Source organism: Salvelinus namaycush, unplaced genomic scaffold (genome assembly GCF_016432855.1).
Source record: "Salvelinus namaycush isolate Seneca unplaced genomic scaffold, SaNama_1.0 Scaffold79, whole genome shotgun sequence".
Lineage (NCBI taxonomy): Eukaryota > Metazoa > Chordata > Actinopteri > Salmoniformes > Salmonidae > Salvelinus > Salvelinus namaycush.
In genome coordinates this window covers 333,524-361,023 of record NW_024061519.1, presented here as the reverse complement: position 1 = coordinate 361,023, position 27,500 = coordinate 333,524, and the positions used below count along the sequence as shown (strand labels likewise).

The window sequence follows — 27,500 nt, the reverse complement described above, 5'->3', positions numbered from 1 at the left end:
AAAGGAACATCTCTGTCTCTGTCTCTCTCCTACTGCTCCTGGCCTATGTTCTGGTTTTGACAGAAATGAAAGGAACATCTCTGTCTCTGTCTCTCTCCTACTGCTCCTGGCCTATGTTCTGGTTTTGACAGAAATGAAAGGAACATCTCTGTCTCTGTCTCTCTCCTACTGCTCCTGGCCTATGTTCTGGTTTTGACAGAAATGAAAGGAACATCTCTCTCTCTGTCTCTCTCCTACTGCTCCTGGCCTATGTTCTGGTTTTGACAGAAATGAAAGGAACATCTCTGTCTCTGTCTCTCTCCTACTGCTCCTGGCCTATGTTCTGGTTCTGACAGAAATGAAAGGAACATCTCTGTCTCTGTCTCTCTCCTACTGCTCCTGGCCTATGTTCTGGTTCTGACAGAAATGAAAGGAACATCTCTGTCTCTGTCTCTCTCCTACTGCTCCTGGCCTATGTTCTGGTTTTGACAGAAATGAAAGGAACATCTCTGTCTCTGTCTCTCTCCTACTGCTCCTGGCCTATGTTCTGGTTTTGACAGAAATGAAAGGAACATCTCTGTCTCTGTCTCTCTCCTACTGCTCCTGGCCTATGTTCTGGTTCTGACAGAAATGAAAGGAACATCTCTGTCTCTGTCTCTCTCCTACTGCTCCTGGCCTATGTTCTGGTTCTGACAGAAATGAAAGGAACATCTCTGTCTCTGTCTCTCTCCTACTGCTCCTGGCCTATGTTCTGGTTTTGACAGAAATGAAAGGAACATCTCTGTCTCTGTCTCTCTCCTACTGCTCCTGGCCTATGTTCTGGTTTTGACAGAAATGAAAGGAACATCTCTCTCTCTGTCTCTCTCCTACTGCTCCTGGCCTATGTTCTGGTTTTGACAGAAATGAAAGGAACATCTCTGTCTCTGTCTCTCTCCTACTGCTCCTGGCCTATGTTCTGGTTTTGACAGAAATGAAAGGAACATCTCTGTCTCTGTCTCTCTCCTACTGCTCCTGGCCTATGTTCTGGTTTTGACAGAAATGAAAGGAACATCTCTGTCTCTGTCTCTCTCCTACTGCTCCTGGCCTATGTTCTGGTTTTGACAGAAATGAAAGGAACATCTCTCTCTCTGTCTCTCTCCTACTGCTCCTGGCCTATGTTCTGGTTTTGACAGAAATGAAAGGAACATCTCTGTCTCTGTCTCTCTCCTACTGCTCCTGGCCTATGTTCTGGTTTTGACAGAAATGAAAGGAACATCTCTGTCTCTGTCTCTCTCCTACTGCTCCTGGCCTATGTTCTGGTTTTGACAGAAATGAAAGGAACATCTCTGTCTCTGTCTCTCTCCTACTGCTCCTGGCCTATGTTCTGGTTTTGACAGAAATGAAAGGAACATCTCTGTCTCTCTCCTACTGCTCCTGGCCTATGTTCTGGTTTTGACAGAAATGAAAGGAACATCTCTGTCTCTGTCTCTCTCCTACTGCTCCTGGCCTATGTTCTGGTTTTGACAGAAATGAAAGGAACATCTCTCTCTCTGTCTCTCTCCTACTGCTCCTGGCCTATGTTCTGGTTTTGACAGAAATGAAAGGAACATCTCTCTCTCTCTCTCTCTCCTACTGCTCCTGGCCTATGTTCTGGTTCTGACAGAAATGAAAGGAACATCTCTGTCTCTGTCTCTCTCCTACTGCTCCTGGCCTATGTTCTGGTTCTGACAGAAATGAAAGGAACATCTCTGTCTCTGTCTCTCTCCTACTGCTCCTGGCCTATGTTCTGGTTCTGACAGAAATGAAAGGAACATCTCTCTCTCTGTCTCTCTCCTACTGCTCCTGGCCTATGTTCTGGTTTTGACAGAAATGAAAGGAACATCTCTCTCTCTGTCTCTCTCCTACTGCTCCTGGCCTATGTTCTGGTTTTGACAGAAATGAAAGGAACATCTCTGTCTCTGTCTCTCTCCTACTGCTCCTGGCCTATGTTCTGGTTCTGACAGAAATGAAAGGAACATCTCTCTCTCTCTCTCTCTCCTACTGCTCCTGGCCTATGTTCTGGTTTTGACAGAAATGAAAGGAACATCTCTCTCTCTCTCTCTCTCCTACTGCTCCTGGCCTATGTTCTGGTTCTGACAGAAATGAAAGGAACATCTCTCTCTCTGTCTCTCTCCTACTGCTCCTGGCCTATGTTCTGGTTTTGACAGAAATGAAAGGAACATCTCTGTCTCTGTCTCTCTCCTACTGCTCCTGGCCTATGTTCTGGTTTTGACAGAAATGAAAGGAACATCTCTGTCTCTGTCTCTCTCCTACTGCTCCTGGCCTATGTTCTGGTTTTGACAGAAATGAAAGGAACATCTCTGTCTCTGTCTCTCTCCTACTGCTCCTGGCCTATGTTCTGGTTTTGACAGAAATGAAAGGAACATCTCTGTCTCTGTCTCTCTCCTACTGCTCCTGGCCTATGTTCTGGTTTTGACAGAAATGAAAGGAACATCTCTGTCTCTGTCTCTCTCCTACTGCTCCTGGCCTATGTTCTGGTTTTGACAGAAATGAAAGGAACATCTCTGTCTCTCTCCTACTGCTCCTGGCCTATGTTCTGGTTTTGACAGAAATGAAAGGAACATCTCTGTCTCTCTCCTACTGCTCCTGGCCTATGTTCTGGTTTGACAGAAATGAAAGGAACATCTCTGTCTCTCTCCTACTGCTCCTGGCCTATGTTCTGGTTTTGACAGAAATGAAAGGAACATCTCTGTCTCTCTCCTACTGCTCCTGGCCTATGTTCTGGTTTTGACAGAAATGAAAGGAACATCTCTGTCTCTCTCCTACTGCTCCTGGCCTATGTTCTGGTTTTGACAGAAATGAAAGGAACATCTCTGTCTCTGTCTCTCTCCTACTGCTCCTGGCCTATGTTCTGGTTCTGACAGAAATGAAAGGAACATCTCTGTCTCTGTCTCTCTCCTACTGCTCCTGGCCTATGTTCTGGTTCTGACAGAAATGAAAGGAACATCTCTGTCTCTGTCTCTCTCCTACTGCTCCTGGCCTATGTTCTGGTTTTGACAGAAATGAAAGGAACATCTCTGTCTCTGTCTCTCTCCTACTGCTCCTGGCCTATGTTCTGGTTTTGACAGAAATGAAAGGAACATCTCTGTCTCTGTCTCTCTCCTACTGCTCCTGGCCTATGTTCTGGTTTTGACAGAAATGAAAGGAACATCTCTGTCTCTGTCTCTCTCCTACTGCTCCTGGCCTATGTTCTGGTTTTGACAGAAATGAAAGGAACATCTCTGTCTCTGTCTCTCTCCTACTGCTCCTGGCCTATGTTCTGGTTTTGACAGAAATGAAAGGAACATCTCTGTCTCTGTCTCTCTCCTACTGCTCCTGGCCTATGTTCTGGTTCTGACAGAAATGAAAGGAACATCTCTGTCTCTGTCTCTCTCCTACTGCTCCTGGCCTATGTTCTGGTTTTGACAGAAATGAAAGGAACATCTCTGTCTCTGTCTCTCTCCTACTGCTCCTGGCCTATGTTCTGGTTCTGACAGAAATGAAAGGAACATCTCTGTCTCTGTCTCTCTCCTACTGCTCCTGGCCTATGTTCTGGTTTTGACAGAAATGAAAGGAACATCTCTGTCTCTGTCTCTCTCCTACTGCTCCTGGCCTATGTTCTGGTTTTGACAGAAATGAAAGGAACATCTCTGTCTCTGTCTCTCTCCTACTGCTCCTGGCCTATGTTCTGGTTTTGACAGAAATGAAAGGAACATCTCTGTCTCTGTCTCTCTCCTACTGCTCCTGGCCTATGTTCTGGTTTTGACAGAAATGAAAGGAACATCTCTGTCTCTGTCTCTCTCCTACTGCTCCTGGCCTATGTTCTGGTTTTGACAGAAATGAAAGGAACATCTCTGTCTCTGTCTCTCTCCTACTGCTCCTGGCCTATGTTCTGGTTCTGACAGAAATGAAAGGAACATCTCTGTCTCTGTCTCTCTCCTACTGCTCCTGGCCTATGTTCTGGTTTTGACAGAAATGAAAGGAACATCTCTGTCTCTGTCTCTCTCCTACTGCTCCTGGCCTATGTTCTGGTTTTGACAGAAATGAAAGGAACATCTCTGTCTCTGTCTCTCTCCTACTGCTCCTGGCCTATGTTCTGGTTTTGACAGAAATGAAAGGAACATCTCTGTCTCTGTCTCTCTCCTACTGCTCCTGGCCTATGTTCTGGTTTTGACAGAAATGAAAGGAACATCTCTGTCTCTGTCTCTCTCCTACTGCTCCTGGCCTATGTTCTGGTTTTGACAGAAATGAAAGGAACATCTCTGTCTCTGTCTCTCTCCTACTGCTCCTGGCCTATGTTCTGGTTTTGACAGAAATGAAAGGAACATCTCTGTCTCTGTCTCTCTCCTACTGCTCCTGGCCTATGTTCTGGTTTTGACAGAAATGAAAGGAACATCTCTGTCTCTGTCTCTCTCCTACTGCTCCTGGCCTATGTTCTGGTTTTGACAGAAATGAAAGGAACATCTCTGTCTCTGTCTCTCTCCTACTGCTCCTGGCCTATGTTCTGGTTTTGACAGAAATGAAAGGAACATCTCTGTCTCTGTCTCTCTCCTACTGCTCCTGGCCTATGTTCTGGTTTTGACAGAAATGAAAGGAACATCTCTGTCTCTGTCTCTCTCCTACTGCTCCTGGCCTATGTTCTGGTTTTGACAGAAATGAAAGGAACATCTCTGTCTCTGTCTCTCTCCTACTGCTCCTGGCCTATGTTCTGGTTTTGACAGAAATGAAAGGAACATCTCTGTCTCTGTCTCTCTCCTACTGCTCCTGGCCTATGTTCTGGTTTTGACAGAAATGAAAGGAACATCTCTGTCTCTGTCTCTCTCCTACTGCTCCTGGCCTATGTTCTGGTTCTGACAGAAATGAAAGGAACATCTCTGTCTCTGTCTCTCTCCTACTGCTCCTGGCCTATGTTCTGGTTCTGACAGAAATGAAAGGAACATCTCTGTCTCTGTCTCTCTCCTACTGCTCCTGGCCTATGTTCTGGTTTTGACAGAAATGAAAGGAACATCTCTGTCTCTGTCTCTCTCCTACTGCTCCTGGCCTATGTTCTGGTTCTGACAGAAATGAAAGGAACATCTCTCTCTCTGTCTCTCTCCTACTGCTCCTGGCCTATGTTCTGGTTCTGACAGAAATGAAAGGAACATCTCTGTCTCTGTCTCTCTCCTACTGCTCCTGGCCTATGTTCTGGTTTTGACAGAAATGAAAGGAACATCTCTGTCTCTGTCTCTCTCCTACTGCTCCTGGCCTATGTTCTGGTTCTGACAGAAATGAAAGGAACATCTCTGTCTCTGTCTCTCTCCTACTGCTCCTGGCCTATGTTCTGGTTCTGACAGAAATGAAAGGAACATCTCTGTCTCTGTCTCTCTCCTACTGCTCCTGGCCTATGTTCTGGTTCTGACAGAAATGAAAGGAACATCTCTGTCTCTGTCTCTCTCCTACTGCTCCTGGCCTATGTTCTGGTTCTGACAGAAATGAAAGAATGAAAGGAACATTGGCTTCTCTTCAACAGCGCTGTTCTAAACGTCTGAAGCCATTAGGCTGGTATTACATTCCTGTCAGAAACCATACGCTCCAAAACATTGGCTCGTCATCGCAGTATTTCCACACACACATGCATCCACTCAAGCGCATGCATACACACACACACACACACACACACACACACACACACACACACACACACACACACACACACACACACACACACACACACACACACACACACACACACACACACACACACACACACAGAGAGGCTTTTCCACACATTCCCGTTCCACTCCACCATATTGCATCCTGTCCCATTTCACATATGAAGAGGCTGTGGAGGCACCAATAAGTCATTATACCTTCTGCTTTTTGTTTCAGCCAATGAGAGGGTTTTCAGACCACCTTATCTATCGTCGGACACAACAACAATTCATGCAGAACAGCTTCAGTTTGCAGGAAATGACTGTCTTTCTGAGTGGTTATTTTCTAGATGTAAGAGCTGGTATTTACCCTGACCTTGCCTTAAAGGGATAGTTCATCTAAAATACATGCAATTAGACATGAAACGCAGAAATGCTAATATCGTTGATATTGACTTACATTGGATTTTTTTGCCACGAATGCGAACAAAAGTTATATTTCGGAGACATTGGCCAGGTAAATAAACCAAACATGAAATGCTGTATTACCTTAAAGGGTGCTTTGGATGAACTATCCCTTTAAATGTGTGACTTTGGTCTGCCTGTAAAAACCAGACGTGTTGAAAGAGTGTGTCTTTGGCTGGGAAAGACTGGTCCTAGGAGATGTGCAAACCTCTAGTAGTAGTTAGTGAGGAGTAGAACTATAGTGCCCTGTTAGAAAGAAAACACACAACTTTGAGTGCTGGCTAACCTGTTATTACATAGTCCTGTGATTTACCGTGTGGTGCTGAGTGGACACCGTGGCACATAGTAAAGGGGCTGTGTCTGTGTCGAGGCCTGACATCTTTTATGCAAGTCTGTGGCTGAGTTGGAGGGGAAGAAAGAGTTCCACCCATTAATACACTGCGTGTGTGTGTGTGCGTGTGCGCGTGCGCGAGGCCTTATGTGTCTTAAATAGAAACTATTCAGATCAGATGAACAGACACTTGACTGAAGCCGTCCGGGAGAACCCTTTCTCCTCCTGAGACAAAGGGAAGAAAGGGGAGGGATGAGAAAAGGAATGAAATGAATGAGTGAAGACTCACCATATGAGGCATCTAGTCGCTGCTCTGCTCTCACTAGACGAGCACCACTGAAACTAAAGCTCTGCTGAGCTTCGCATGGCAAAACAGAGGAATTGTCAAGACATCAGACAGGAATTGTTTTGATATTTTAATATGGCATAATAGGCTTTAACTTATTGCTTTCAACGTCAAAACTAAAGATTGGTAGAAAGACTAAATTCACCTGGGGTTTTAGCGTTTGTGTTTTTAGGTTTTATAACTGACTCTACGTCAGAAAACCTTTAAATATGTCAAGCCAGTGACTTTGTTGTGCCTGAAAGTTGGCTCCCAGTGTTCCTAACGTCAACTCCTAATGTTCCTCTAACTGGGGAGTTGGAGTCAGTCATTTGGCTCTGTGGGGCTGATAGGAGACGTTAGGTTTAGACAAGCGTATACACACACACACACACACACACACACACACACACACACACACACACACACACACACACACACACACACACACACACACACACGTACGCATGCGCAACAGCAAACCATTTCAACCTTGCACAACTGTCTGCCAGTTTCCATCAAAACATTTCTCCAGATGAATGGAAAAGATAGGCACCATCTAAAATAATGTAATTGACATTCAACAAGTTATTAAACCATTTCAGCCTGACATGCCGCCCGCCAGACTCCATCAAAACAAACAGTCCTTGTGTCTTTCCTCTTTGTTTTTCTAACTTTCTAACAGACAGACACAGACAGACACAGACAGACAGACAGACATTATGTTTCTCTAGCAGACAGACAGACAGACAGACATTGTGTTTTTCTAGCAGACAGCAACATTTGAATAGAAAGACAGCTGACATTTAGAGGCAGACATTTCTGTCATTGACTCATGACCAAGCCACAGTGGGTTATGTCTCTGTGTCCTTCTCTCTCTCTCTCTGTGTGTGTGTGTGTGTGTGTGTGTGTGTGTGTGTGTGTGTGTGTGTGTGTGTGTGTGTGTGTGTGTGTGTGTGTGTGTGTGTGTGTGTGTGTGTGTGTGTGTGTGTGTGTGTGTATGGGGCGAAGCAGTAGGTATTTTATGAAACCGACACAATTAACAAGGTCTCAACAATGAACTGATGGTGTGAGAGAAAGACAGGAGGAGAAGACGGATTGATGAACGGATGGTTTGTTTCTCTCCTCTCCCCCTCTCTCCTCTCCCTCTCTCGCCTCTCTAGCCTCTCTCCTCTCCCCCTCTCCTCTCTCCCTCTCTCCTCTCCCCCTCTCCCTCTCTCGCCTCTCTAGCCTCTCCTCTCCCTCTCTCTCCTCTCTCTCCTCTCCCCCTCTCGCCTCTCTCGCCTCTCTCCTCTCCCCCTCTCTCCTCTCCTCTCCCCCTCTCCCTCTCTCGCCTCTCTCCTCTCCCCCTCTCTGTAAGGTGAGGTCAGTGGTGCCTGTTTAAGAGGTGTGTGTTCAGTGAGCTGTGGGAAGCTAAAGTCAGTCTTGACATTTTCACACACTAATGACTTTTCCCGGAAGCTCTAATTTTCCATTGTGTTCCTCGGTTTGTGTGTGTGTGTGGGAGTTTTTCTGAATCCCGTCAGACAGGCTGTGCCTTTTTGAGGGGCTTCAAATGTTACCCTCATTACCTGTGTGTGTGTGTGTGTTCCCTCATTCTCACAGAAAGTTATATCCCTCGTCTCTACCTCCCTCTCTCCCTCTCACGTTGACACACTCCTACCTCGTGGTCACACAGAAAAACACCTACACCGACGTTGTTACAGAAATATTCTCTACATTGTTGGGGTCGGGGGTCACCTTTCTCTCACAAACACACAACATCTTTATACCCCATGTGAATGACATGTATTACCAGTCATCTGCATGACTCATGACTGTGCTAGCCCACTGAGCTAAAGCCTAGCTCACTATCACCACCTCAGCTACACATACACAAAACACACAGCTCAAAACATACAGCTCAAAACACACAGCTCAACACACACAGCTCAAAACACACAGCTCAACACACACAGCTCAACACACACAGCTCAACACACAGCTCAAAACACACAGCTCAAAACACAACACACAGCTAAAAACACACCACACGCAACTCAAAACACGCAGCTCAAAACACAGCTCAAAACACAGCTCAACACACACAGCTCAACACACAGCTCAACACACACAGCTCAAAACACACCACACGCAACTCAAAACACGCAGCTCAAAACACACAGCTCAAAACACACAGCTCAAAACACACAGCTCAAAACACAACACACAGCTAAAAACACACCACACGCAACTCAAAACACAGCTCAACACACAAAACACAGCTCAAACATAGTTACATTACAGAAAGGAAGCAATGAAGGTTGTATAAGAAACCAGGACAACATTCTAAAAGCCTGTTAGGGAAAACAACAGTCTGAGGTCAGAAGGGGTCAGAGGTTAAATAATACTATTGACTAAGCTATAAAGAAAGACTTTGCTCTTTGGAGTACTGTAGGCAATAATAGCTTTGGGATAATGCACTGTCAGAGTGACTAAGCTACCCCTGGGAAGCTACAGAAATTCTAGATTAGGGCAGACATTTTGATTGATTTATTGATTGGTTGTTTGGTGGGTTGCTTGTTTTGCATGGACAAAGCTGCTGCATAGACACAGATATAGGCTGTGTCCCAAAGGCACCCTGTTCCCTACATAGTGCACTACTTTTGACAAGTTCCCTTTGGGCTCTGGTAAAAAGTAATGCATTGTATAAGGAATAGAGTGCCATTTGGGATGCAGCTTCCCAGATATATAATACATCCCTTGTACAGTATGTAGCCTATATTCTCCATATAAACCTAAAGGGAAATTCTCATTTTATGACCAAACCCTCAACATCTGGTGTTGGGCCCTAGCCAGAATAGAGGCACTTTGATGCTGCTCTGTGTGTGTGTGTGTGTGTGTGTGTGTGTGTGTGTGTGTCTGGCAGCATCTGAAAGGCTCTTGTGAAGATGAATAGTAATAATAATGATGATGAGACAGTGTTCAGCACCTCTCTGTTGATGTATCCCTGAGCCAGCCCACACTCCCAGCCCCGCCAATAAAACCCGAGAGAGAGAGAATTGAGAACTCACACACACACACTCAGAGGAATGTCACGTGCCACCTTAATTGTGGACCAGCGGAGAGTGGATGGAATAATTTACACAGACACTGAAATCTTGAAGGCCGAGTGTTTCACCCCTCTTGTTCCCTTCTCTCTTTCTCTCACAGCCTTTCATTTCCATGTTGAGACTAGTCTGATTTCCTGGCTGTGGGACTGACTGGCATCTTCTTCTGGTTGACAACATCGGTAGGAGGTGTGTGTGTGTGTGTGTGTGTGTGTGTGTGTGTGTGTGTGTGTGTGTGTGTGTGTGTGTGTGTGTGTGTGTGTGTGTGTGTGTGTGTGTGTGTGTGTGTGTGAATGTGTGCAGATGACGTCCTGCTCCCCTTAAATCAGTCATCTCATTGTCTGCATAAAAGGACACACAGAAGAAACCTCAACAAATGCTTTTGGTGGTTAGTTTCAAAGCATCACAATAACAGCTTTTATTTATGTTAGCATTGCGACTTCCATAGTGACTATTGTCATTGAAAGTTGGACTAAACAGAACAGAACGTGTGTAAACAGAACATTGTGTTTTGTTCTCTACTGTCATGCTATAGCTGGCAGTCGGATCATTCTTTCCTCTCCCCTGGGGAATGAGAACAAGGACAAATAAGATGAACTTATTTTAAAGGAACCTGTAGATGTTTAAAAATGACAATAAAAACATTGGAAGTGAGATTCTAGCTACAGCTAAAACCACTAGCCTGCTAAACATCTGTAGTCTGTTGGTTCCAGAAGGTAAGTAGTGCTGTGTTGGTTTTAATAATGACCTGTTGTTCCACCTCATGACTCCCATCAGATTAGACCAAGTATCACCCTGTGTGTGAATGTGGTGTGTGTCAGATCAGCCAATGGTAGGCCAGCCGTGTGTGTGTGTGTGTGTGTGTGTCACATGCCATGTCTAATCCAGGCCATTACACAGTTATAGTGCAGCTCCACAGGGGGCCCAATTAGAGTAGATTAGATTACATTATTAAGGGGATGCTGGCCACTCCCTACATGGGTGTTAAAGTGCAGAAGTGTGTGTGTGTGTGTGTGTGTGTGTGTGTCAGATCACCCCATGTGAGGCCAGCCGTGTGTGTGTGTGTGTGTGTGTGTGTGTGTGTGTGTGTGTGTGTGTGTGTGTGTGTGTGTGTGTGTGTGTGTGTGTGTGTGTGTGTGTGTGTGTCCACACAAGGCCAGCCACAGATTTGTAATCAATGCCAGACATAGATACTTAGAGTTTATCAATCTGTGTTCTCCTACATGAAGTTGCTCTTAGTAGTAACAGTGAAATAACTATTGTATGAAAACTACACAAACCATGTTTTTTGTATACAGAAGTACAAACATGTAGAGAGTGTTGTGTGTGTGTGACCTGCTTTCAGACGACATCAGATAACTGTGTATGTCAGATATATGGTCCATGCTAACCACTACCTCACACATAGAGGAAGTGAGAAAGAGGTGAGTTAAAAAATCATCTTATCTGTGACCTGCAGTCTCTCTCAAAGTATCTTACAGTTAATAAAAAAGACCAGGAAGAGATGCAAAAGCCAAAATAGTAGGAAGATGAAGAGATGCACACAGATACAACATAGCTAACAGACACAGCAGTGGAACAACAGCGGTTCTTTATTCCATTGGACATCTAATCCCAACAACGTCTCATTCCATTGGACAGAGGAGCATTCTGAATATCAATCATCAATCTCATTGGACATTTGTTAACCTGTTGAGGACAGAGGGCGCTGTTTTCACTTTGGGGGAAAAACGTGCCCAATTTAAACGGCCTCGTACTCAATTCTTGCTCGTACAATATGCATATTATTATTACTATTGGATAGAAAACACTCTCTAGTTTCTAAAACCGTTTGAATTATATCTGTGAGTGAAACAGAACAGGAGTTGGAGCACTTTTCCTATGAGGATGTGAGAATGCTGAAATCTGCAAGCTGTTCCCAGGTCAGTTTATTAATTTGCCTGTCTTCTATTGGTTGAGATGCACTGCATACGTCTTCCCCTGGGTGTCAGCGAATAGTGAGAGTTGAAATGGGGTTGCTAGGCAGAACTGAGAGGTTATAAATGGCCTGGGAACGAAGTGTCCGGCCTTTGTTCACTTCGCTCTGACGCAGGAAGGACATCTGGCTGTGGCTCTAGAACGCTCCGGTTATAGGCCTTAGATATATCCGGTCATGTTTTTATTCGTTATAGGTGTTAAAGACATCATAATGTTGTTATATTAAACCGAGTTATATCAGTTTATATCGGTATATTGCGATTTTCGGATATTTAATCGTCCTGCGTTTTAGTGAGTCGGACACGTCTTTGCCACATGGCTAATGTTTACTGCTAAATGGAACGTTGAAGAGGACAATCTACAACCAAGCAACGATTCTTTTGGACTAAGGACACCTTGCCCAAGATTCTGATGGAAGCTCATCAAATAGTAAGAAGTATTTATGATGTTAATTCGTTGTTCTGTTGAAAAATGTAAAATGCATATTCCGCCATTAATTTCGATGCGGTCTCGCTTTAACGCACGCTGTAGGTCGTAGTAACGTTAATTTTAAAAATCTAACACGGCGATTGCATTAAGAACTAGTGTATCTATCATTTCCTATACAACATGTATTTTTTAGTTATGTTTATGAATAGTCATTTGGTCAGAATATGTGTGTCAGAAAAAAAATCCGGACGTTGTGGGAAAAAGATGCTACCTTAGCACAATGTATAACCACTGATTTCAGCTCTAAATATGCACATTTTCGAACAAAACATAAGTGTATGTATAACCTGATGTTATAGGACTGTCATCTGATGAACCTTATCAAGGTTAGTCAAAAATTATATATCTTTTGCTGGTTTGTCACGATCGCTAACTTTTACTGCTGGGAAATGGCTTGTGTTTCTGGCTATTGTGGTAAGCTAATATAACGCTATATTCTGTTTTCGCTGTAAAACACTTAAGAAATCGGAAATATTTGCTGGATTCACAAGAGCTTGTCTTTCATTTGCTGTACACTATGTATTTTTCAGAAATGTTTTATGATGAGTATTTAGGTATTTGACGTTGGTGTCTGTAATTATTCTGGCTGCTTTCGGTGCAATTTCTGATTGTAGCTGCAATGTAAACTATGATTTATACCTGAAATATGCACATTTTTCGAACAAAACATAGATTTATTGAATAACATGTTATAAGACTGTCATCTGATGAAGTTGTTTGTTGGTTAGTTTGGTTGGTTCTTGGTTAGTTAGGTTGGCTTTGTGCATGCTACCTGTGCTGTGAAAAATGTCTGTCCTTTTTTGTATTTGGTGGTGAGCTAACATAAATATACGTGCTGTTTTCGCTGTAAAACATTTTAAAAATCGGACATGTTGGCTGGATTCACAAGATGTGTACCTTTCATTTGCTGTATTGGACTTGTTAATGTGTGAAAGTTAAATATTTCTAAAAAATATATTTTGAATTTCGCGCTCTGCCTTTTCAGTGGAATGTGGGAGGAGTTCCGCTGGCGGAACGCCTGAGCAGTAAAGGTAACCAACCTACCACTCAGTCTACAGCTGTACAAAGGAACTGTCTGATTTGATATGTAGGATAGTCAATATGTCACAGTCATTGACGAACCTGCACTTTACATCAGAATAGAGTCATTTTAAGACATCAGAACTGTTCTGACACCAACAGAGCTGTTTTTGAACTTCCTTGTTTCGATCGTCTTCAAGAGGTGAGTTTTTCATTTCTTGACGCTCGCCGGTTAGAAAATGGAGCATTTGGATGCTTTAAAAACATCTCAAATCTTAGTTTGCCAAAGCACTGATGAGGCACAGACACAGCTTCTTCAGTCTGGTATCAGTATACTGCGTTCCTTTTCTTTTACTTTCAACAAGAAAAACATTCATTTTGAGTCTGTTTGTGAAACAGTGTTGAGACTCTCAATGACAGAACTTGATTTCTGGAACCTTGAAACGGTGAACTACTCGGCGTCGGCAGTGAGAAACTGTCATAGGCTTCAGGTGCTCAACATCCAACTTTCACCTGGTGTTGAGGACAGTGTTGATATCAGCTTGATCCATTACTTGAAGAATCTAAACGACATGGAGGTTTCTGTTCATTTCAATATCAACATCCCAGAGCTCAATGTCCTTTGTGACCCTCAAAAGGGTCCTGTCACATGGCTGAGGAGACTTGCCTTGCGTTACTTCCACATCACAAACATCACCTCAGAGCAGATCTGTTTGATCAATCTGAAATGGCTGGATTTAAAATGCAATAAAATCTATTTAAGGGACATGGTGAACTGAGGTTCTTATACCGAGGTGAAGACAGGATTTCTCTGATTTACAGAGAACAGTTTCTTTGTCCTACACAGCTTGGAAACCCTAACGCTGAAAAATAACCCAGTCATAAACATCTGCATTCATCCACCTCACCTCCCTAAATAACATGTATTTAGACTTTCCTCCTCCTCCTAGTGAGTCACAGACAAGTCGAAATCTGACCCATATATTTGGTGTCTTCCCTCAAGGACTGACTCACATGAATATCAGCTCCTGGAGGACTCTCAACATCACCATCGACAGCACCCCAAACAAGACTTTGCCCTTTAGCTCACCACTCCATCTAATGTGATGTTCAAGACAGCTGGAGACCATTCTTCCAGTCAGTTGTCTACCTCAAGGCCATGACAGGATATCTCCTGTGTGGGTCTCACTTTGCTGCAAAGTACTTCACCTCCCTGCAGGAGTTTGAGTTCCAGTTGGTTTTCTCACCAGAGTTTGTGGACATGAGTGACCTGAACAGGCTTGTGCAGCTGAGGTGTCTGACGCTGATGAAAGTGGACCTCATTGTTCAGCCAGCTCTGGGCATCATGTTCCACAATCTGGACAGACTGGAGAGCCTGAACCTTATCAAATGTAGGATCCTCACTCTGGAGGAGGAGCTGAGCAGAGACCTGCAGTCCCTCAGTGTGATTAAATGTCATGCTATAGAGGAGATCAGCATGTTGGACAGCTTTCCAGAGCCCCTCACCATCCTGAGGTTTATGGAATTCTTTGGTCCTCACCTGCACTGCAGCTGTGATAATGCCTGGCTGGACAACTGGGCCAGGAGACAGCAACATGTCCAGGTCATATTTTGGCTTGAGGGAGAGCTGGAGATGACATGCAAAAATGAAAATGGTATCCAGAACATCCGCAGGTACTCGGAGGCCCACTGTTCCCTGGATGTGCGTTTTGTCCTGTTCATCTGCACCTCCCTGGACCTGCTCCTCTTCATACTGGTGGTGCTGCCCCATCAGCTGGCTGGGGACTACCTGCTGGCTGGGGACTACCTGCTGGCTGGGGACTACCTGCTGGGGACTACCTACCTGCTGGCCTTCTGCCGCATTGCCCGTAGTTGGCTAGAAGAGGCGGTGCAGAGGCCCATCCCCAGAGGGCGCTACCACTATGATGCCTTTGTGTCATACAGTGGTAGAGATGAGCGCTGGGTGCTGGAGCAGCTGCTGGGCCTCCCTTCCTGTGTCTCTGTCTGCACAGTAGGGACTTCCAGCTGGGGAAGGAAATCGTGGACAACAGCACAGACAGCCTCTACGGCAGCCGCCACACTGTGTCTGGTGAGTCGTCTCTACCTGCGCAGTAACTGGTGCTCCTTGGAGCTGCGACTGGCCACCCGGCATCTGCTGGTGGAGCACACGGACATCCTTATCCTGGTCTTCCTGGAGGACATACCCCCCTAGGCAGCTGTCTGCCCACCACCGCCTGGCCAGGCTGGTCAAGACAAGGACCTACCTGGACTGGCCCCAGGACCCAGCTCTGCAGCCAGCCTTCTGGGACTACCTGTGGACCAAATTGTCCCCTCCTGAACCACTCCCTGCACAGTAACACAACACATAGATAGGAATACATGTCAACCTGTCTACCATGACAGGGGTATTCAATATTTATATACATAAACATTTTTGCTTTTGATGTTTTGTTCAGTACTATTATAATTTGTTTAATGTAATGTATACTCCATGACTTACCTAATACCAAACCTACTAACTAACTAGGGACGAGATCTTTATGTTACCAACAAGTGCATTGCGCAACCAACAATGCACCTTTTCAAGGGCAATATCCCAAACGTTCACAGCGATCACGTTCATGGTTAACTCTGCAGATGTAGGTTCAAGTAGAAATTGCCTATGTTAAGTGCTGTGTACTTGTTGAAAGTGCATCTGATTTGAATCCCGGCCTAGTTCACTACAGCGCCTTCAATAAGTATTCACACCCCTCGCCATTTTCCACGTTTTGTTGTATTACAGCCTGAATTTAAAATGGATTCAATTGAGATTTTGTGTCACTGGCCTACACACAATACCGCATAATGTCACAGTGTTATGTTATGAATTATGTTTACAAATTAATTAAAAATAAAAAGGTGATATGTCTTGAGTCAATAAGTAATCAACCCATTTGTTATGGCAAGCCTCACTTTGTGTGAAATAATAGTGTTTAACATGATTTTTGAAGGACTACCTCATCTTTGTACTCCGCACACACAATTATCTGAAAGGTCCCTCAGTCGAGTAATCAATTTCAAACACAGATTCAACTGTAAAGACCAGGGATGTTTTCCAATGCCTCGCAAAGAAGGGCACATATTGGTAGATGAGTAAAAATAAAAAAAGCAGACATTTAATATCCCTTTGAGCATGAAGTTATTAATTACACTTTGGATGTTGTATCAATACACACAGTCAATACAAAGATACAGGCGACCTTCCTAACTCAGTTGCCGGAGAGGAAGGAAACCGCTCAAGGATTTCACCATGAGCCCAATGGTGACTTTAAAACAGTTACAGAGTTTAATGGCTGTGATCGGAGAAAACTGAGGATGGATCAACAACATTGTAGTTACTCCACAATACTAATCTAAATGACAGAGTGTAAAGACGGAGGCCTGTGAAGAATACAAATGTAAAAAAACATGCATCCTGTTTGCAATAAGGCACTAAAGTAAAACTGCAAAAAATGTGGCAAAGAAATGAACTGTCCTGAATACAAAGCGTTATGTTTTGGAGCAAATCCAATACAACACATCACCGTGTACCACTCTTCATATTTTCATATTTCGTGGTGGCTGCATCATGTTAAGGGTATGCTTGTCATTGACAAGAACTAGGGAGTCTTTTTAAGGATAAAAATAAACTAATTAGGGCTAATCCTAGAGGAAAACCTGGTTGTCTGCTTTCCAACAGACACTGGGAGACAAATTCACCTTTCAGCGGGATAGTAACCTAAAACACAAGGCCAAATATTCACTGGAGTTGCTTACCAAGACAACATTGAATGTTCCTGAGTGGCCTAGTTACAGTTTTGACTTACACCGGCTTGAAAATCTATAGCATGACATGAAAATGCAATTATCTAGCAATTATCATCAACCAACTTGTCACGCCCTGACCTTAGAGATCCTTTTTTATGTCTCTTTTTGGTTTGGTCAGGGTGTGATTTGGGTGGGCATTCTATGTCCTTTACTTCTATGATTTTGTGTTTCTATGTTTTGGCCGGGTATGGTTCTCAATCAGGGACAGCTGTCCATCGTTGTCTCTGATTGGGAACCATACTTAGGTAGCCCCTTTTCCCTCCTTTCGTTGTGGGTAGTTGTCTTTGTTTGTGGCACTATAGCCTTTAAGCTTCACGGTCGTTTTGTATTGTTTATTGTTTTGTTGGCGTCATTCCAAAATAAAAGTAATATACGCTCACCACTCTGCACCTTGTTCCACTTCTTACAACGGCCGTGACACAACTTGACAGAGCATGAAGCATTTAAAAAATAATAATATGCGAATATTGTACAATCCAGGTGTGTAAAGCTTTTAGACATACCCAGAAAGACTCCCAGCTGTAACCACTGCCAAAAGTGATTCTAATATGTATTGACTCAGGGGTGTGAATACCTATGTAAATGAGATATTTCTGTATTTCACATTTTCAATGAATTTGCTAAATTTTCTAATAACATGTTTTCACTTTTTCATTATGGGGTATTGTGTGTAGAAGAAATATATTTAATACATTTCAGGCTGTAACACAACAAAATGTGGAATAAGTCAAGGGGTGTGAAAACTTTCTGAAGGCACTGTAAAACCCCTTTCAGACTTATGGAACGTGGTGACTTGAAAGCTCCTTGGCTAGCGGGACTAACGCCCATCACTAGGCAACCAGAACTGCCAATCAAATGATCTGCGCGCAGACCACTCACTCATAAGAAAAGTACTTTTAAGTTTGTTAAATAAAATGTCTTACCAATACATTTAGTAGAAAGAAAACACATCTATCTACCCTACCATAAAACAGCAGAAAAACAACACCACAGATCATCAATCAGCAACGTTTATAGTTGTCAGGGAAACAATACCGAACATTCTACTGTCTCAAAAGGTACAGACGCTGCTGATGCGGCACTTTTTTTAATTGTCTGAAAGGTTATCAATTGTTGCTATTGACCCATTACTAAAGCGGCGTCCTATGTAAGAAAAGGGTTATAAGTGTCTTGAAAATATTAAAGGAGCTAAATAAAATGCTGTACACGTGTCGACAAGCATCTGATTGAATCCGGCCTAATTAACTACAAGGGGTGTGAATACTTTCTAGCTATCTACAGTATAGCTATGTATTAAAAACCAATAAACCAAATGAATATTTAAATGAAAAGCTCATATAGTCGTGCTGTATGAACTAGTCTCAGGATAAACCACTTTGAGATGGAAATACAACCATTTATAATAAATATAAACTGATAGTCACTCCCTACATGGGCCTCAACTCAGAAGTGTGTGTGTGATGTGTGGTGTGTGTGTGTGTGTGGTGTTGTGGTGTGTGTGTGTGGTGTGTGTGGTGTGTGTGCACGTGTCACAGTTCCTACTGAAATCAAATGCATTCGTAGAGAATGAATGAATGAATTTGATTTATCTAAAGCTTACTGTGAATCTCTGTGTCAAAATGTCACAGTGGACTAATTAGTTCTTCTGTGTTCTCTAAACCTTAACACAAAGTCACATGATGGATTAGTAACATAACTAATTCATGCATTAGCTTTCATTAGTTTAACACACACTGAACAGGATTACAGGGGGACCTGATCAGAGATCAGCACTCCTGATCTGAGACGCTTCATACATACGGGAATCATGAGTGTCCTTGTAGCTTCTCTGCTCGTCTCAGTATTAGACATGTTGTGTTAGGACAGCTGTCTGACAGTACTCTCTGTGTAATCCATTATGGGTGGTATTAGACAGGTTGTGTTAGGACAGCTGTCTGACAGTACTCTCTATGTAATCCATTATGGGTGGTATTAGACAGGTTGTGTTAGGACAGCTGTCTGACAGTACTCTCTATGTTATCCATTATGGGTGGTATTAGACAGGTTGTGTTAGGACAGCTGTCTGACAGTACTTTCTGTGTAATCCATTATGGGTGGTATTAGACAGGTTGTGTTAGGACAGCTGTCTGACAGTACTCTCTGTGTAATCCATTATGGGTGGTATTAGACAGGTTGTGTTAGGACAGCTGTCTGACAATACTCTCTATGTAATCCATTATGGGTGGTATTAGACAGGTTGTGTTAGGACAGCTGTCTGACAGTACTCTCTGTGTAATCCATTATGGGTGGTATTAGACAGGTTGTGTTAGGACAGCTGTCTGACAGTACTCTCTGTGTAATCCATTATGGGTGGTATTAGACATGTTGTGTTAGGACAGCTGTCTGACAGTACTCTCTGTGTAATCCATTATGGGTGGTATTAGACATGTTGTGTTAGGACATCTGTCTGACAGCACTCTCTGTGTAATCCATTATGGGTGGTATTAGACATGTTGTGTCAGTACAGCTGTCTGACAGTACTCTCTGTGTAATCCATTATGGGTGGTATTAGACAGGTTGTTAGGACAGCTGTCTGACAGTACTCTCTATGTAATCCATTATGGGTGGTATTAGACATGTTGTGTTAGGACAGCTGTCTGACAGTACTCTCTGTGTAATCCATTATGGGTGGTATTAGACAGGTTGTGTTAGGACAGCTGTCTGACAGTACTCTCTGTGTAATCCATTATGGGTGGTATTAGACATGTGTTAGGACAGCTGTCTGACAGTACTCTCGATGTAATCCATTATGGGTGGTATTAAACAGGTTGTGTTAGGACAGCTGTCTGACAGTACTCTCTGTGTAATCCATTATGGGTGGTATTAGACATGTGTTAGGACAGCTGTCTGACAATACTCTCTATGTAATCCATTATGGGTGGTATTAGACAGGTTGTGTTAAGACAGCTGTCTGACAGTACTCTCTATGTAATCCATTATGGGTGGTATTAGACAGGTTGTGTTAGGACAGCTGTCTGACAGTACTCTCTGTGTAATCCGTTATGGGTGGTATTAGACAGGTTGTGTTAAGACAGATGTCTGACAGTACTCTCTATGTAATCCATTATGGGTGGTATTAGACATGTTGTGTTAGGACAGCTGTCTGACAGTACTCTCTGTGTAATCCATTATGGGTGGTATTAGACATGTTGTGTTAGGACAGCTGTCTGACAGTACTCTCTGTGTAATCCATTATGGGTGGTATTAGACATGTTGTGTTAGGACAGCTGTCTGACAGTACTCTCTGTGTAATCCATTATGGGTGGTATTAGACAGGTTGTGCTAGGACAGCTGTCTGACAGTACTCTCTGTGTAATCCGTTATGGGTGGTATTAGACATGTTGTGTTAGGACAGCTGTCTGACAGTACTCTCTGTGTAATCCATTATGGGTGGTATTAGACAGGTTGCGTTAGGACAGCTGTCTGACAGCACTCTCTGTGTAATCCATTATGGGTGGTATTAGACATGTTGTGTTAGAGAGTACTGTCAGACAGCTGTCCTAACACAACATGTCTAATACACCCCCATAATGGATTACATAGAGAGTACTGTCAGACAGCTGTCCTAACACAACATGTCTAATACACCCCCATAATGGATTACACAGAAAGTACTGTCAGACAGCTGTCCTAACAACCTGTCTAATACCACCCATAATGGATTACACAGAGAGTACTGTCAGACAGCTGTCCTGTGTAATCCATTATGGGTGGTATTAGACAGGTTGTTAGGACAGCTGTCTGACAGTACTCTCTGTGTAATCCATTATGGGGGTGTATTACAGCAGTGGGGAGACATATCAGGGCTGTAGAGATCAGCTGTCAGGTAGGGAGACATCACAGGCAGATGAATGTGCTACAGACCATTTTCCATTTTGGGCAAATGACAGGGCAGCTCTGTCTAACCAACTATTTAATACTGCGCCAGGCCAGGCGAAGAAGCCAGGCATCAGACTTGCAAATGGAAGTGTGAGTGTGAGGGGGAAAGGATGTGTGTGTGTCTGTGTGTAATACCTTGTCTTGCATCTGACTTGCAAATAGCAGAGATTTGGACACGGCCCCTGTTTACGTTTGTGTGCTGTCCGTGGCTCGTTGATGCATGGCACATGCAGATGAGGTGAACTTGTTAAAATCCCAGATTGAGCTTTCGGGAAAAGTTATCAACGCGATGCGTCAGTGCTGCTCGGCCGTGTGTCAGCTCCCATTTATCAGACAACCTTGTTATTTATGTGTAGTTCACTCTCGCTACTTCCCACCATGCAACAGGGATTGTTTGTGAGTGCAGTGGATAGAAAAAGCCAGATGCATAATTTCTGTCCATTATTTTCTCACATATCGAGCCACTCTAATATATGAGTGTAACGGCATTCATCGGAAGAAGGTGAGGACCAAGGTGCAGCATGATACGTGTTCATATTATTTATTCGAAACTGAACACTGAATACAAAATAACAAAAGGAATAACCGGAACAGTTCTGACCGGTGCAACAAACACTAAACAGAAAATAACTACCCACAACACACAGGTGGAAAAAGGATACCTAAGTATGGTTCTCAATCAGAGACAACGATAGACAGCTGCCTCTGATTGAGAACCACACACGGCCAAACACAAAGAAATAGAAAGCATAGAAAAATGAACATAGAATGCAAGACATAGAATGCCCACCCCAACTCACATCCTGACCAAACCAAAATAGAAACATAAAAAGGATCTCTAAGGTCAGGGCGTGACAATGAGGTTGTTTTTCAATGCCGTTCTGTCTGCTCTGGCCCTTGAAGGTGCATCTCCACTGACTCGCTAAGCTTCAACACATTCAGATGTTTTGAATGAGTATAAATGCACAAGGATGCCTGAGAAATATTTTCATTAAAATATATAATTATTTAATTCAATAATATTGCAATCAATGCCAATATGAGTTAGATTCCTCTGAAGATGAGCTTCGCTGTGTTGGAGTTTGGACTGTTGATGGGAGGACAGTTCTGCTTCGATTGCATATTACTGCGGCCTTCGGGACCGCATGTGTAATTTGATTGGAGTCTGGTTGGCTGTGTTTCTCTCTCTCTCTTTCTCTCTCTCTCTGTGTGTGTAAGGCCTCTGATTGCAGACATTATTTATTTGACTGCTGTCATTCAGTCCTGAGAGAGAACCGATCCAGAATATTCTTTGAATTCATAAAACCATGTGCTCTGTCTCTCGCTCTGTCTCTCTCTCTGTTTTCTCTCTCTTTCTCTCTCTCTCTGTTTTCTCTCTCTCTCTCCATACTCCATGTGCTCTGTCGGTCGGTCTGTCTGTCTGTCTGTCTGTCTGTCTGTCTGTCTGTCTGTCTGTCTGTCTGTCTGTCTGTCTGTCTGTCTGTCTGTCTGTCTGTCTGTCTGTCTGTCTGTCTGTCTGTCTGTCTGTCTGTCTGTCTGTCTGTCTGTCTAAACTCCACAGCCAGAACAGGAATGCAGTGTGAGTCTTTCTCCACTTGTTGTGTAAACTCACACCAGGGTATCTCTTTCTCCACTTGTTGTGTAAACTCACACCAGGGTATCTCTTTCTCCACTTGTTGTGTAAACTCACACCAGGGTATCTCTTTCTCCACTTGTTGTGTAAACTCACACCAGGGTATCTCTTTCTCCACTTGTTGTGTAAACTCACACCAGGGTATCTCTTTCTCCACTTGTTGTGTAAACTCACACCAGGGTATCTCTTTCTCCACTTGTTGTGTAAACTCACACCAGGGTATCTCTTTCTCCACTTGTTGTGTAAACTCACACCAGGGTATCTCTTTCTCCACTTGTTGTGTAAACTCACACCAGGGTATCTCTTTCTCCACTTGTTGTGTAAACTCACACCAGGGTATCTCTTTCTCCACTTGTTGTGTAAACTCACACCAGGGTATCTCTTTCTCCACTTGTTGTGTAAACTCACACCAGGGTATCTCTTTCTCCACTTGTTGTGTAAACTCACACCAGGGTATCTCTTTCTCCACTTGTTGTGTAAACTCACACCAGGGTATCTCTTTCTCCACTTGTTGTGTAAACTCACACCAGGGTATCTCTTTCTCCACTTGTTGTGTAAACTCACACCAGGGTATCTCTTTCTCCACTTGTTGTGTAAACTCACACCAGGGTATCTCTTTCTCCACTTGTTGTGTAAACTCACACCAGGGTATCTCTTTCTCCACTTGTTGTGTAAACTCACACCAGGGTATCTCTTTCTCCACTTGTTGTGTAAACTCACACCAGGGTATCTCTTTCTCCACTTGTTGTGTAAACTCACACCAGGGTATCTCTTTCTCCACTTGTTGTGTAAACTCACACCAGGGTATCTCTTTCTCCACTTGTTGTGTAAACTCACACCAGGGTATCTCTTTCTCCACTTGTTGTGTAAACTCACACCAGGGTATCTCTTTCTCCACTTGTTGTGTAAACTCACACCAGGGTATCTCTTTCTCCATCTCTCTCGCTCAGTCTGTCTGCGTGCGTGTGGTTTGCCCTCTGTGCCAATTTTAGAATGACTTTACTAAAATGTCACGTGTCAGGGTGGCTGATGAGCAAAATGATGATTGTAGAGAAGAACTTGATGACAGTTGGAAAGAGAAGGAGGTTAAAAGTACAATTTTTAACAGCATTTAGCTCCAATTGCAATTACATAACCATATAATCTATGGAGTAGAAATGAACAAGAGTGACCTTTTAACCTCGCCTAGCCGGTCCAAATGTTACTGTTTGTTCAATTTCCTGTATTACATTTGGTTGTCGTTGGCAAGGTTGACAACAACAGCTAAAACATTAGCAATATCCTTGCAACTAATGTTTTGTGGATTATGATAAGGTAAGAAATTAGTACGATGTCATTTGAGGCATTTCTTAGCAATGTTCTTCAAAAAACATGAAGAAATCGACATTTTAAATCTTAGATTCAGGTTAATTATTGTGTTTAGGTTATCTTTTAGGTTTAGGTTAACTCTTGGGTTTGAGTTAATTCTTGAACTGAATCAGTTGTATAACTGGTGTATTCCGTCCTTTCCAAGAAGATTGTAGCAAATTCTCCTTAATCTCTGTTGTCCTTATTCTATGTTGTCCCTCTCTGGAGGCCCACTTGTATTAACATTACAGCTGAATGCTTTGTTGTTAGCTATCTGTCTGACCGACGTGGGGCTGAGAAACTCTGGACGACTATGCTGGTGTGTGTCAGCATTAAAATGAGACGTGCATATGCAGCATCATCATTAGTGGGAGTCACAGAGGTGAAGGGGGAATGTGTCTTTGTGTGTGTGTCAGTTTGCTGGTCAGTGAAATGTGAGTCTGTGTCTGATGGCAGTGTGGGTTAAGTGTGGACGAACCGCTCGATAGCAAACAGGAAAAGGAAACTAAAGTAAGAGTAGATGTGTGTGTGTGTGTGTGTGTGTGTGTGTGTGTGTGTGTGTGTGTGTGTGTGTGTGTGTGTGTGTGTGTGTGTGTGTGTGTGTGTGTGTGTGTGTGTGTGTGTGTGTGTGTGTGTGTCTAGACCTGATTGCTACGCTGCACAACTCTCCTTTTTTAGATTCTCATCTGACACACAGCAGGGTTCCTCTCTCTCTCTTTCTCACTTTCTGTCCCTCTCTGATTCTTTCTTTCTCCCCCTCTCTCCTTCTCTTCTATCATGCCCTCTCTGTTTTATCCCCCCCTCTCTCTCCAGTTTAATCTGTGCCTGTGAGAACCACCGCTGTACCTAGGCATCAGGAGAAAAGTCCTCCTTAATTGAAAAAAGTAATTAAACCAGTCATTAGTCAGTTGTTTGTATATCTCCTTAGACAGTAGGTGATGCTTGTTGTTGTTCAGTCAGTGAGAAGAGAATCGACATGCTGCTGAAGTAGTGAAGTGTTAGCGACATGTGTGTGAAGACTATTGGAGAGTGTGTGTACATGCATGTGTGTGAAGACTATTGGAGAGTGTGTGTACATGCATGTGTGTGTGTCAGTTATCAGAGGGGACTTTATGTTGTCTGCACAATTCTGAAAGAATCTCTGGACTCTGAACTCTATACCAGTGTTTCCCAAACTTTTCCTGGACTTCCCCCTAGCCTCCTAGCCCCCTAGCTTCCTAGCCCCCTAGGCCCCTAGCCTCCTAACCCCAGTTGTAGAAATTGTTACACAGAGACACTCGAAGTCAATCTTAAATGAAGCTGGAGAGGTCACAGTCAAACTTAGATGCGTAAAGTACCTGTCTGAAGTGAGCTCTCACTGGGCAGTCCCTTTAGTTGTCTTATATGCTGCAGACAAGTCATATTTGCATGATTTAGCTTATTCATAATTAATTAATCATTAATGTTTGCTTCATTCATGTGACGACCAATACTGAGTCATGCTTGTGACAGACCAGTACCTCACGAGGCTTCTTCTCTAAGCTGAGACCTTGAAACTGAGATATCATTTCTCTAAACAAGGTTCTGGGCGTACTGCCAAACTGCAGATACTGATAGTGAGGATTCGTTCAGTCAGTCACTTGATTGAACACAGAAATTGGTTATTAGAAAAGCACAAAAACAAAAATGTCCACCTTAGCCTCCTAACCCCCTAGCCACCCTGCCTCCCAACCCCCTAGCCTCTTAACCCCCTAACTCCCTAGCCTCCTAACCCCCTAACCTTCTAGCCTCCTAACCCCCTAACCTTCTAGCCTCCTAACCCCCTAACTCCCTAGCCTCCTAACCCCCTAACCTTCTAGCCTCCTAACCCCCTAACCTTCGAGCCTCCTAACCCCCTAACCTTCTAGCCTCCTAACCCCCTAGCCTCCCAACACTCTAGCCTCCTAACCTCCTAGCCTCCTAACCCCCTAGCCTCCTAACCCCCTAGCCTCCTAGCCTCCTAACCCCCTAACCTTCTAGCCTCCTAACCCCCTAGCCTCCCAACACTCTAGCCTCCTAACACTCTAGCCTCCTAACACTCTAGCCTTCTAACCCCCTAGCCTCCTAACCCCCTAGCCTCCCAACCCCCTAACCTCCTAACCCCCTAACCTTCGAGCCTCCTAACCCCCTAACCTTCTAGCCTCCTAACCCCCTAGCCTCCCAACACTCTAGCCTCCTAACCTCCTAGCCTCCTAACCCCCTAGCCTCCTAGCCTCCTAACCCCCTAACCTTCTAGCCTCCTAACCCCCTAGCCTCCCAACACTCTAGCCTCCTAACCTCCTAGCCACCCACCACTCTAGCCTCCTAACCCCCTAGCCTCCTAACACTCTAGCCTCCTAACCCCCTAGCCTCCTAACCCCCTAGCCTCCCAACACTCTAGCCTCCTAACCCCCTAGCCTCCTAACCCCCTAGCCTCCTAGACCCCTAGCCTCCCAACACTCTAGCCTCCTAACCCCCTAGCCTCCTAACCCCCTAGCCTCCCAACACTCTAGCCTCCTAGACCCCTAGCCTCCCAACACTCTAGCCTCCTAGACCCCTAGCCTCCCAACACTCTAGCCTCCTAACCCCCTAGCCTCCTAACCCCCTAGCCTCCCAACACTCTAACCTCCTAGACCCCTAGCCTCCCAACACTCTAGCCTCCTAGACCCCTAGCCTCCCAACACTCTAGCCTCCTAACCCCCTAGCCTCCCAACACTCTAGCCTCCTAACCTCCTAACCCCCTAGCCTCCCAACACTCTAGCCTCCTAGACCCCTAGCCGTTCCACTTGATCTATTCCAGTACCGGCACACCTGATTAGTCAACTAATCCCCAAGCCATTGACTTGTTGAGTCAGGTGTTTTAGTTCAGGGAGCGTATTCATAAAGTGTTTTTGAGTAGGAGCAGGACTCTAAAGTACAACCAATATGATGCTATGAAACAAGCAGTTTAACACTGGGAGCACTGTGCAACTATGAACAAAACTCTCCCAGATAATGATTGTTGCAATGATAAGGCTTTGCTGTAGCGTTGTTTCAGAGTGCCCTAGAGAAACAAGTGAGTGCAGATTCATTAGCATCCTGGTTGCACCATTAATACAGCGGAAACTCCTTGCTTCTATCCCAACCAGGTCAAAAGATCTGACCCATATTACCGGCACAACATTTGTATCTTCTATAGCGGATCGCCGGGACCGCATTTTGACACACTTGCGTCGTTAACCATTTGTTTACACTTTGTTCAGTCATGTTACCTCATAGGATAGCGAGCTAATAACCTGGTAAATTGACCAGTATACCCACAGATTTGGGGGCACAGAAAGAAAGGAAAGGGGATAGCTTCTTCAGGAGATCAAGGAATGTATGAATGACTGATCTCTTGCATGTCATCATCACAAACCTGACATTTTTAAAGAGTTTGTAAAATGTTCAGTGTAATGCA

At 44.0% G+C, this 27,500-nt stretch overlaps 1 protein-coding gene and 1 pseudogene across 1 annotated transcript in view; both read left to right on the top strand.

The window, feature by feature from the left end:
• LOC120042827 overlaps positions 1-15,677 on the top strand; it is a 22,017-nt pseudogene extending 6,340 nt beyond the window's left edge.
• The window catches only part of LOC120042820 (cell migration inducing hyaluronidase 1), a 190,474-nt gene that overhangs the window by 34,312 nt on the left and 128,662 nt on the right, over positions 1-27,500 (top strand). The window lies entirely within an intron of this gene.